The following is a 13,689-nucleotide window of genomic DNA, read 5'->3' on the forward strand; positions in this document are numbered from 1 at the left end:
TAGTTATTATAAATTCGAGTTCTTAGGACAACAATAATAATGAAAAATAATAATGAAAAATCAAGAATCACAAGGCATAACAAAGATTAAAAGCCATTTACCCGTCGGAGATTTGATATAATTTGCAAATTATATAATTCTGTGTATCACCATAATAGACTCGTTTGCAATTATTGCATATACATATGTAGGTCGATCACAAAAATACACTGAGATTCGAAAGGTGGTTTCTACTCAGCACAGCAGTGTAAACAAAACCATCTAGAGAATCTCCATACCTTAGAAGTTTATCAAACAATTGGTTCCTAAATAAATCATGCGATTTTAAATTAGTAAGCGAAGTGTTTAATAAAAATCTTTCAGCGTATTGCCAATAAAAATGCCACAATTGTAGCTATCAAATTGAGAATCATGTGGTATTTTAAATATGGAATAAGTTACGTTAGGCTCTTCATGATTTAACAATTTCATATAATAATTTTCAAAAACAGTTTTCCCTGAATCCCCGAAGGGATCTAAAAGTATTTGTTTACTCGACTTGTTAATAAATAAAATATAAAAATGATTTTCAAAGCAATGGGGAATTATAAGTAATTTATATTTATTTTTTTTTTTTGAGGACTTTGCTTTTATTTATTGAATCTTCTCTAGATTTTGAGACTAACAATAAGTTTACGAATCTTAACATTAAAATTTAGCTAACAGTGTGTTAAAACTGCATTCTGGTTGCGCGTCCCTCAGGTCGGTCGCTGGGTGGGTAAGTCATTACGACGAAGACGTGATTGGTTGCTCAACCTTGTTAGACCTCTCGCCAGGTGGTTAGGGTGCAACAGTAGCTTGGTAAAGTACTTTTCCTTCTGTTCTGCGATCACTTCTTTGACTGGTAGGATGTTTAAGTCGCGTTGTATGTTTTCGTTGCGAACGTACCACGGTGCCCCGGTGATGGTTCTCAAGATCTTCGACTGAGCTCGCTGGACTATGTCAATATTACTATTGCTGGCACTCCCCCATAATTGGGAGCCGTACATCCATATAGGTTTTAGTACCGAGTTATATAGCAGGACTTTATATTCAAGGCTAAGGGGAGACCGAGCGTTGATAAGCCAATGAAGGCTGCTGGCTGTTAGCTTTAGGTGTGTTCTTTTGGCTTCAATGTGCCGGCGCCATGTGAGTCTTCTGTCGAGGTGTACTCTAGATATGTCACTTCGTTTGCTTGCGGGAGTGGAGTGTTGTTTAACGTTAGCGGCGGGCAGTTTTGTCTGTTCAGGGTGAATGTAACGTGCTTGCATTTTTGTTCGTTCACTCTAATTCGCCAATCTGATAGCCATTTTTCAACATCGACCATATGAAGAGCTAGCTGCGCAGTTGCTTGCCTCGGGCATTTCGAGCGGCTAAGAATAGCTGTATCATCAGCAAACGTAGATGTTGTTATTCGTGTGCTTGTCGGGATGTCTGCTGTGTAGAGGACGTATAGTGTTGGCCCTAGCACACTACCTTGAGGAACTCCAGCTCCAACAGTGAAAACATCAGATATAGCAGAGTTGCATCTCACAACAAATTTTCTGTCGTAAAGGTAAGACTCTAAAAGCTTATGGGTGTTGCTGGGGAGCATTGTCTTGATCTTGTACATTAGACCTTCTAGCCAGACTCTATCAAATGCTTGAGAGACATCTAAAAATATGGCAGTACAGTACTCTCGTTTTTCGAACGCGTTCCGAATTTCTGATGTTATCCGGTTGACCTGCTCAATTGTTCCGTGCTTTTCACGAAACCCAAATTGATGTGACGGGATTCCTTCCTGGAGTCTTAGGTACGTGTTTATCCGAATCAAAACGCATTTTTCAAAGAGTTTAGATAAGCATGAAAGTAGGCTTATAGGTCTATACGACGTGGGGACTGTGTGGTCTTTTCCCGGCTTTGCTATCATTATTATAATTGACTTCTTCCATCTCATTGGATAGTAGCCAAGTTTTGCGATGGTGTTGAAAAGCTGGGTGATAGTGCAAACGGCGCAATATGGGAGCTCGATGATCATTTTGGGAGTTATGAGGTCGCATCCCGGGATTTTTCGGATTCAGTTGATTTTTGATGATGCTAACGATTTCATTTGGGCGAAATTCGATTGGCTCACGTTGAAGCTGAGGCTCATTTGATAAAGTCGGCAGAGTAAACGCACTCGTGGCAGGATTTGGTTGGAATACATTTTTAAGGTGGTTGGCAAACGTGCTGGCTCTGTCTGCATCGCTACGCGCCCAGCCTCCTGTGGGATTTCTTATAGGCATCACGGCTTCTTTCGGTGAGCTCAGAGTAGGGTGAGCTCTCCATAGTGAGTTTTTCGTACTAGAAGTACACAATTGCTCTATGTAGTGGCGTTGGACATATGCTTCTTCTTGCTGTAGAGCTTTAGTAAGTTCACGTGAGGCATGTCTTAAACGTTGCTTAGAAGATGGCGATCTGTGGAATTGCCACTCTCGACGTAAGCGTCGCTTTTCGAGGACGAGCTGCTCGATTTGTAGATTTGTCTTCTTTTGATTGCTTTGTGTATTTATGGTTTGAGGTGTTGAAGCTTGGGCTGCAGAGACAAGTACAGACTCCAGTGAATTAACAAAGCTGTCTACGTCGGCTTCATTATTGAGATGGGGACTTAGCTCAATGTGTGAGCTTATATACTTTCTGTACTTAATCCAATTAGTTTTCTGTGAGGTCAATTTTAGTGATTGTTCCAATGTTCCTGGATGCCGGAGTAGAATAAACAGTATAGGCGAGTGGTCAGATGAAAGATCCGAAAGGCATTCGGCGCTTATCAGATTTTTGGAATGTTTTGGTAATCGCAAAGTCTATTAAATCGGGCAGTTTCTTTGGGTCTGCCGGCCAGTATGTTGGTGTGCCAGGAGAAGCATAGTCGAGCTTGTTCTTGGCGTTGATAATGGCATTGTAGAGCTGCTTTCCTTTTGGAGTCACGAGACGAGATCCCCAGTGTGTGTGCTTGGCATTGTAGTCTCCTGCTGCTATGAAGTGGTCTCCTAGTGAGTTGAAAAACTGCATAAACTCATCTTCAGCTATAGTGAAGCGAGGGGGCAGTATACGGCGGCTAGTGTAAGTTCGTTGCCGGTATTTAGTTTTATATTTATAGATGTGGCCTGTAGGTAGTTTTTAGCAAATTTGTTATGATAGTAGTGCTTAATACGGCTTCTGATTAGAATTCCAGTCCCACCATGTGCTTTACCGTCTGGATGATTTGTTCCGTAGAAAGTATATCCTCGAAGATGAAAATTGTATTTGTTTGTAAGGTGTGTTTCTGAAAGCAGCATTACGTCGATTTGATTGTCGAGTAGGAATTGAGCTAACTCAAGTTTATGCTGTGAAACGCCGTTAGCGTTCCACGTAGAGATCCGTAGGGGAGTCATTATTTGGATTGTTGTGAAACCAGCATTTCAATCAATAGATTTTGGTTTCGCATTAAATCTTGCATAGTTGTGCGCATAAATGACATAAATTCTGTAAGGCTTTGTTGTAAGCTGCATATCATAGCTTCGAAGTTGCTTTTGACTGCTCCGGCGATTGATGTTGCTGAGCCATGTTCGGTTCTTGGTATGCTGATTGCAGAAATGAACTTTTGAGGCAGGGATAGCCGGTCCTGATTTTAAAGCGCTTGCGTATGTCACACTTTGTCAGAGTTAATAGGTCCTAGTGAGGATCTGGCTGCAGTCGAGAAGAAGACTTCAGGGTTTGATCTGGAGACTTTCAACGTTTTATTTTGGGTTCGGGCGGTAATTCCTTTTTGATGAATGCGGCTTTTCAGATCCTTATAAACTGGGCAACCTCTATAGTTAGCAGTGTGATTGCCACCGCAGTTGCCGCACTTTTCGAGTTGCAGTCATCTTTTGCTCGCTGGGCAGTGTGCGGAGTCATGAAGCTCTATATTTATGAGATCTAATATATTTGCCAATTAATTTACCATTATTAAAACCAAATTGTCCTAATTGACAAGGCAAATTTATGATGGTTTCGATTTTGTTTTCGTATAACAGAACAGTGAGGCTAACATCAACGATAAAGTTTGTGTTAACGAAAACAAATGCCCACACAAATTTAAAAACAAATTGTTGACTATCCAAGTCACCATGAACTTTCCTGAAAAGAGACTCAAAGTTTAATATTATTATTTGTTGATTTAAATTTAAGTTGTTAGTTTGAGATTTTTTCTAATAATGAATTGTTTATGGATATCTTCCATTACCAATTTAGTTGAAATGGCTGAATTCGAGTAGTCCTGTTCAAAATTTTTTCAACCTCCTTTTACAATCTTTGACTTTAGAGTCATGAAATTTTTCCAAATTGGAAAAATCATTTTTAAACATTCTCACTTTAAGCTTCTTCAAAGATGGCTTTTGCCATCTTTCAATGTGTCGAGAGAGCTTTCGCTTATCAGCCATTTCATCTAAATATTTATGTTGTCGTGGGGCGCTGAAATACCAGAATTTTCCTTCTTCCCGAAATAAAACACTCGCGGTTTTCACTATATATATATTTTGTATATTTTCAAGACTTTCGGGTTTTGGACGCACAGAGTTGGGGATGTTTTGCAACCGGTGTAAAAGAGACGTGGTTCAGAACTAACTCTCAGAAAAAAGCCGACGGCATTTCGTCGATCTATGCTGAGCGCGGCTCAGCGGTGGTGAGTTGTGGGAGAGAGAAGCTGAGAGCACTGGAGCTTGAGTGCATTCTTACGCATTGAGCGCATTGCTAGTGAGCGAAAAAGCTTTGAGTGCTTTTCGGTCGGCGGAGCGGAGGTGTGCCTCTCACTTAGCAATGCGCCCGCATCAACATTCTCCCCTTGCAATATTGGGATTGCAACGAAAACTGCTAGTAGCAGGTGCCTGACAGAATCCAGCCCAGCGTGGAATTCTGTGCCATAGGCAGTCCGCCTTGGCCCGGGAGGATACCCGGTAGCACGACGTCCGGGTACACATCAGCCCCCAAGACTGCCGAGACCGATGCCGAGCGGAACCAGTCCTTGTCAGCCAACACGAGGTTGCTGAAAAACTGGGCCCGGCTGGTGTGACAGTCCTGGTGGGCGTCGTTGTTTGGAGATGCGGATTCGTTTTGAAGACGACCTCCCGGCTCATGGGTGACGTCTTGGAGCGCAACGTTGCCGTGCACACTCCTTCTGCGCCCACGCGAGTGATGGAGAGGCCCATGGCCACTGCCATTGACTCGCTGATGCGGCTTACGGGACAGCACGGATCTATGAGCACTCGAGCTTCGAAGGTCGTCTTCCCCGTGTCTAGCCAGACCGCCGCGGTGGGGAGAATACTCACTCCCTTGCACTGAAGTAGTGCCATCAATGTCAAGGCGGGCTAGGCACGGGCCTTGTGTGTGGGGAAGTGGGCCGGTTCATCCGGGATGACGATGGTCCTCCTCTGATGGGTGCCGGGTGGTCGCGTCGGCGCCTCGGTTGTCGCGCCAACCGCTGCTTGGAATTAAGATCCCGCATGTGCAGCATGGAGTCGTGGTCCTCACCACAATGCCTGCACCGTCCACCGCTGCGGCAAGTGCCCCGGAGTGCTGATGAGCCAAGCAGTTGGGACAGTACTTATTGACAAGTGCTGCCCGGAGCCGCTTCTCTGGCGTCAGCTGGGCAAACCGTGGACATTTGCGCAGCGCGTGGACACCGCGGCACACCCTACAGCGGAACGAGATTGTGCCGGGAGGCACATACTCACCCCGCTGGGGCGGCCCGGCGAGGCACGGAAACTCCACGCGGGTAACCGGTGCCACCGGTGCTGGAGAGGGCTCCGTCTCCATCGGGGCGACTTGTCTCGGAGGATGATCTTCTGGAGGACGCCATGGTAAACTGTAACGGGATGAAAAAGAAGAACCAGAAAACGAAAACAAAAGGAAGAGAAAAAGAAGAAACAATAGAATACGTGAAGAAAATGGCGCGGTATGAGTTGCATAAGCCGGAAGAGGTAACCACAGGATAGTGGACGGCAGTAGAGAGAAGAGTGGGCGACTCAGAGCGTGGGTCCCGTTGGAAGGAGGACCAGCTTTGCAACTGGTCGGCGGAAAACACCACGACACGTCTGGATGTCTACCACACGGACCCTTTCATCAGCGCCTGGGCAAGCGGTTAGCACACGCCCCAGGCGCCATTCTTGTGGTGGTATATTCTCCTCTCTGATGACCACCATGTCACCGAACTGGAGATCGCGCGAGGGTGACTGCCACTTATTCCGCTTATGCAACTCCTTCAATTATTCGTTTTTCCATCGCTCGCAGAAATGCTGATGGAGAGCCTTGAGCCGTTGCCAGCGGTTGCGGATGGACTCCACATCCTCTCTGGACTCTGGCTCCGCCATGGAAAGTAGTGGACCCCGACCAGGAAATGACCGGGAGTAAGTGCCGCCAAGTCGCTCACATCCTCTGACATAGGAGACAGAGGCCGCTAATTGAGGCACGCTTCAATTTTGGACAGGAGGGTGGAGAGTTCCTCGAACGTGTGTTTAACGGAGGAAACCGTTTTGTAGAAATGCGTCTTGAAACTCTTGACGCCTGCTTCCCAGAGACCCCCATATGAGGGGCACCCGATGGGTTGAAATGCCATGCAAGACCTTGATGGCTGTGAGTGGTGAGAATCAGGTTGCGGGTGTTCTCCACAAGATCTTTGGACAGAATTGAGGAGGCTCCGACGAACGTTTTCCCGTTGTCAGAGTACATGTGAAGAGGGCACCCGCGCCGTGCCACGAATCGGGAAAAGCTTCCAAGAACTTTTCTGCTGTCAGATCCGTGGTCGCCTCACGATGGATTGCCTTCGTGCTGGAGCACGCGAAGACACATACGTAACCCTTCGTAATCTTGCAGCCCCGTCCGACGTAGCTCTTGACGTCGAAGGGACCGGCGAGTGTAATCCGGAGTTAGTGAAAGGTCGCGAAAATGTCCACCGAGCAGTTGGGAGATCACCCATCAGCTGCGACTGGAGCTTGCGGCGATGTATCACGCGGGTCTTGCATGCACCAATTACTGTCTTCACCAAGTTCCTTAGCTTGGGAATCCAGAACTTGGTTCGGACCAGCCGCATCACCAATTTTTGCCTCCATGGAGGGATACTTGATGCGTGAACGAAACCAGGAGGCGTGAAAACACGCAGCCGAACGGGAGAATTATTGGATGCCGTTCGTCGTAGGATAAGGAGGTGGACGCTCTTACGCGTCCACAGGAACGCAGGACACCTTGCTTGTCAAGGAACGGATTCAAGCTTAGGATATCGCTTGACCCGATTAAACGATTATGGGATCGGAGGAAGCACACTCTTTCGCGTATACCCGGTTCTAAGCCTGTACAATCAGCCTCTCTTGAGCTTCTGCAAGCTCTTGAGAGCTGAGCGTCTCTGGAAACGAGACCTTGGGATGGCGGCAACGCTGGGCAAACCTTCGCACATACGCAAACATTCGGAGCGCTCGATCGAACCTGGAGAAACAGTCGAGGAAGTCCTCACATAGGACTTGCGCTGCATGGACCTTCACCGCTCTACACTCCAATTCAGTATCGAGCCCAATGACTGGTGAAGGCCACTGCGCTGGTGAGTGCGTCAGCCATTCAGGACCCTGCCACCAAAGGCGACTGGCCAATAGCTCTTGCGGCGAGACACCGCGGCTCGCCAGATCGGCTGGATTGTGTTCGGAACGAACATGTTGCCAAGTGCCATTCACTGAGTGTATCTTGGCCACTCGGTTCGCCACGAAAGTGGTCCACTTGCATGGCTGCTTATCCAGCCATGCCAGAACTATAGTGGAATCTGTCCACAGGTACGTCTCAGCGTCGGGGGTGGGAAAATGTGGTAGGAGGGCGGCGGATAATTCTGCCAACAGGAGAGCTCCGCACAGCTCAAGACGAGGTAGAGAGACCGTCTTGATAGGTGCAACTCTAGTCTTCGCTGCTAGGAGGCTCACGGACACCTGTCCAGCTGTTTCCACACGTGCATAAAGAGCGGGTCCGTATGCGCTCTGAGAGGCGTCGCAAAACCGTGGAATTGGATTTTTGCGCCAGGAGTGTAGTTGGTCCATCTAGGAATGCGGCTCGAATGACCAACCGCGAGTGTTTTATTTCGGGAAGAAGGAAAATTCTGGTATTTCAGCGCCCCCACGACAACATTTGGTCCTTCGAGGAATGCGGATGTCCTGCAAGGACGAATAGTTTTGCAGAAAACTGGTCCACTGCTCTGTGAGATCCGCCGGTAAGGAGTCGTCCCAGCCGATTTCTTGCTTCCAGATTTCCTGCATGAAAATCCTGGCCCAAATGACCACGGGAGCAAGCCAACCTACAGGGTCGAACAACTTGGCGATCTGCGACAGCACTTCTCTCTTGCTGAAAGATGGTTTGGACACCATCTCGGCGGTGACGAAAAAGAACTCGTCGGACGTGGCCCGCCATCGAATACCTAGCGTCTTTGCGACACTAGCTTCGTCGATCTCGAGGAAGTCTGCACAGAGCAAGTGATCCTTAGGGATTCTTCTCACCACATCTTTCGAGTTCGAGGTCCACTTACGCAAAGGGAACCCAGCACTCTCGAGCGCTGTTCGAAGCTCATCTATAGCAGACACCGCAGCCTGCTTAGTGTGAGCTCCTGCTAGGACGTCATCAACGTACATATAATTGGCGATGATGTCACTAGCTAGGGGGTACCGGTCGCGAACATCACTCGTAAGTTGATGCAGAACGCGGATAGCCAGGTACGGAGCACAGTTCACTCCAAAGGTGACTGTGTTGAGTTCAAAGTCGCATAACTTCTCGTCTGGAGTACGGAAGAGCAACCTTTGAAACCGGGTGTGTTTGGGATCCACAAGGATTTGCCGATACATCTTGGTGATGTCAGCGTTGAAGACGAATTGGAAAAACCTCCATTTCAGGATTTGAATGGTCAGGTCGGATTGAAGGATATGCCCAGTGTGGAGGATATCGTTCAGATTCTTCCCGTTTGAAGTCGGGCTGGAGGCGTTGAATACAATGCGAAGCTTTGTGGTGGTGCTGTCGGGCTTGAGAACAGCGTGATGCGGCAAATAGTAGTTGCCGGAACTGGATGGGGGGACTTGAGTCATGTGACCCAAATCCAGATACTCTTGAATAACGGAGTCATATTGTTCCTTCAGAGAGTCGTTCCTCTTCAAACGGCTCTCGTTTCTCAGGAACTGAGCGAGAGCGGTAGCCCTCGAGTGACCCAGGTCAACGTGACCAGGATCGCGGAATGGGAGCGTGACCATGTAGCGACCCGTTGAGGTTCGCACGGTCGTGGCGTTGAAGTTAGCCTCACAAAAAAGGTCAGGTTCTTTCGCTGGGCTAGCCGGCAGGTCCTCCACCTCCCAAAATTTGGAGAGGAGTTCCTCCAGTGGCGGAGTTCGCTCGACGGACAGTCGAGCCGAAAAGGACGAAATGGACTTTGAAATGGATCCCGACACAGGGCCAGTCAGGATCCAACCGAAAATAGTCTCTTGACCGAGGAGGGTCCCACAAATGTTAGGGTGAGAGCCGCCGAGCAGAATGGACGGGAGGATATCAGCGCCTAGTAGCACATCAATCTGCGAACTCTCAAAGAATTTGGGGTCTGCCAGCTGGATGCTTGGCAGATTTTCGAGGAGTGTTTGTGGGACGGAACAGGGCAGATTCCCCGCTAACTGGGGGAGGACGTACGCCGACGCCTCGATCTGCATATCGGGTCTGACCGGGGAGCCAATTAAGAATTGGCAAAACTTTCGAGGCTGGGCTGCCACAGCTTGAGTCAGCCCAGAGACGCGGGCTTGCACGGATGTATATGGCATCCTCAAGCGCTTGAACAACTTTTCTGAGAGGAAGGTGGCTTCTGATCCGGAATCGATCAGAGCCCGAGCTGTATAGCGGACGCCGAGATGGCATACGTGAATGACAGCTGTACTGAGCAGAACACCTTGTGTGTTAACTGCCATGAAAGATTGGACGTTAGCTGACTGGGTGGAAGTGGACTGTATTGGAGATGGAATGGGGGTTGTGACTGTCGGCGCCGGGCTCACTCGATGCAAGAGTGTATGATGACGACCCTTGCAAGTAAAGCAGCTGTGCGCACTTGTGCACTCGGCCAGGATATGGCCTCGTGCGATACAATTTAGACACAGCTTCTGTTGCTTTATATAATTGACCCTATCATTGATACCCATCTGGAGGAAACGAGGGCACAAGCGAATCGGGTGATTCTCCCGGGAACACAACTTGCAGGACTGGGTTTTTGAAGTCACCCGACTCTCAAAGGAGTTGACCTGCTTGGCGACGGGGGGCTCCTTGCGTGAGGCCCGTGAAACCGTCGGAGCGCTCGTGCTGGCTGACACTTACGCTATCGCTTCTAGGGTGCGATACCGCTCTAGAAGGAAAGCGTTCATGTCAGCCCACGTTGGAATGTCGCTCTTATTCTGTATGGACTGTTCCCAAAGAGAAAGGGTCAATTTGGGAGCCTCGAAGAACACAGGAAAACCAGGATGTAATCCCAATTCTCCGTGTTGATCCTTGAGTGCTCTAAGGCCGTCAGGCACCCTTGAATGGTGCTCTGCAACTCCTGAATGGCTACACCCGACTCTTGCCCAATGGCGGGCAAATTGAAAAGGATTCGCAGCTGACTGTTCACGAGCAACCGTTTGTTCTCGAAACGCTCAGTCAAGCTGGACCACGCCGACTGAAACCCTTCATTGGTCAAAGGAGACTTCGACACAATGGCATGGGCTTCACCGCTGGTCTTGGAGTTGAGATGGAAAAGTTTCTCAACTTCCGACAGTCTTGGATTTCGGATGTAAATAGCCGTGAAGGTGGAAGGTGGGCCAGCGAGTGTCATCGCCTCCGAAAATTTCGGTGTCGCACGGAGGTAGGCGACACCCTGTGGACATGAACGGCACGGCTTGCGGTTGTACGGGTGTACGGGGAGTGAGTGCCTGGGACGCATCAGCTATTTGCTCACTTAACTGAGCGGACCACTGCTCATAGAGAAGATAGCAGTAATCATATTTTGCCTGAATAGTAGGCAACTCGTCTGTCGTCATTTCATCCGACATGACGCAGGAGCAAGCCTCGTACTCCTTCTCGACCTTGTCCCACAATGCACGCATCTGGTCCCTCCAGACCTGGCACGTGTACAGGGACGGGCTGTCAGTAGAAGGCTTGTTAAGTCGCGCCACAAAGTGACTGATACGGTCAGTCGCGGCGATGAACTTATTCAATGCCGAATCTAATACATTGAGTGCCATTTTACTTTGCGAACGAGTAACAATTGGGACGGAAGCAACCTTGGTCTTAGGAACAGACGGAGGTTTCGTGACGAGGATCAGAGGCTTGGTACCGGAAGTGGGCGAAACACTAGCTGACCGTACGGGGACCTCCCTTTTGGTGTGAACCGGCGATGTGCTGGATGCACGAAGAGCCGACACCTTCTTGGATCTAGGCAAAACCAGAAAATTACAGAAAAATATACCAAAAAAATACCAAATGGATCTTGGTTTTTTATCAGGAAATGGCCCAGATGGTGGAAACGAGACGGAAAGAACGCAGCAACTAGTAAAAATATACCAAACAAAAATACTGGAAAAAAATACCACAGACTGCGCTGAGGTATTTTACACCCTAATGGGTACGGACTGCGGACACAGGCAATGAAAGCAAAGGGGTCGGGGAAATTTCCCGCGACAATCAAACAAAAGGTTGTCGAAAACAAGAACAAAAAAAAGGCACGGAAAATACCAAAAAAACACAATATGCTGGAAAAAACACAAATGTGGTTAAAAATGCACAGGATGAAAAAAAAACAATAAATAAATTACCACAATAAAAAATTATTTATAATATATATTTATATGGATATGTGGTGGAAGTATAATTGTGTTTATATGTAGGTGTGAATATGTGTGTGTGTATGTCTATGTATGTGGAAAAAAATCAAGGAAAGGGTAGGGTATGTCGAGTGCGACTACCGCTGCCCTGCCAATCTATTACTTCACTCGCAGAAGTACTTATGCACGCGGTTAAGCATGCACAACAGTGTGTACGTATGTATGTATGTATGCTTGCACTGCGCTGCCAGCGTCTAAGCAAGCGAAGAGCGAGAGCAAGTGCGGCTGCAAGCCGACAAGAGCGCAGTGTACAACAGTGATGCCAATATTTTTTCGAAAAAAAGGACAGATTGAGAAAAAACAGGAAAAATAGGATGAAAATATTATAAAAAGGATAGAAAAAGGGACAACAAGTTTGTTTATAGTAATTTTATTTTGTATTATTAAGATAACAGTTTTAAGGCATCTTCAATTATTTTTACATCGTCATTATTGCTGTCCTCATAAGTGGCCAATTAATTTGAGGTACTTTTCTGGCAAGTTGTAATTATGACAACATAATTTATGGCGACACAATCCGAATCTGAAGAAAGAATATATGTACATGAATTTATAAGTGGTAAATTTCTTAAAATATATATATATTTACCTGATTGCCAAAATGGCATTTAATGTATCTACCTCTAAACGGTTCCTAATTTTGGTTTTCACCAAGTTTACTTGGCTAAAAACTCTCTACCTCAGCATTTGACCATGGCAATGAAAGCAGGCTGAGAGCAAAATTCACCAGATCCTCATAGGGTTGTTGCCTGCAGAATCTCGATATCTCTTCACTTCTGTCCAAAATTTTGAAGTATTTTCAATATTTTCCCAATTTATCAAGTGAATATTGGAATATTGTGAAATTATTTTGCTTTTTATTTCAGAATCTATTGAAAATATATTCAAAATAGGCAGAATTGGGTCCTTTTTGGATTTTAAAATGCGATCAACCGAAAATGGGTCTATTTTTTTTAGTGTGGAGTAATTGTCCGGCAATCTAAAATACATCCAAAAATTTTTGTATTTTAAAAATAAAATTTATACAAGTAACATATTTACCTCTGCTTTAATTGATTGATCAATTTGATCACAAAATCTGTACAGGTACGACGAATTATTATCTCAGTTTCATCATCAATTTTCTCTTTTAAATTTGTCAAATTGGATTCAAATTCATATCCCAAATATAAATCTCTTTTGACATGTTGTTCAAATTCTTCCTCGAGAACGTTAATTTCCACTTCGATTGGTATTATTTTCGATTTAAGGCAATTAATGCTCACAATGAAATCGCCCAGTAATTTGGTTGCGTCGGCGTCCTTGCTTTTGAAATTTTATTGATTCTTGACATGTCGTCAAGAATTGGCTTCAAAAATAGCAAATATAAATAATTGACGTCATTGTATAAATCAGTCAATATATTTGCTTTGTGGCATTTTTCTACCAACGCTGCAGTTTGAAAATGCAATTTGAGTTCAATCCACTGAGTTGTTATACGTTTGACTGCGTTTTCAATAGATAACCATCTTGTGAGCCTTGTGATGTATAAATTTAAATGAAATATATAAAATTAAATAGGATAATATTTAAATAAAATTGTATAAATTGTATTTTACTACAAACTACTAGGACAAGTACGAACAACAAACAACAACAAATTTTAGTATAGTTAATATTGAAACAAACACATTAGTAATCCATTACAGATGTTAAAACACATATTTATACGTTAAAACATATTTACGAAAATACCTCATCACTATTAATGCATTTATATAGTTCTCTATAGGCAATTTGCCTACTTGAA

This window comes from Drosophila sulfurigaster, chromosome 2R (assembly GCF_023558435.1).
Source record: "Drosophila sulfurigaster albostrigata strain 15112-1811.04 chromosome 2R, ASM2355843v2, whole genome shotgun sequence".
In the NCBI taxonomy this organism is placed as follows: domain Eukaryota; kingdom Metazoa; phylum Arthropoda; class Insecta; order Diptera; family Drosophilidae; genus Drosophila; species Drosophila sulfurigaster.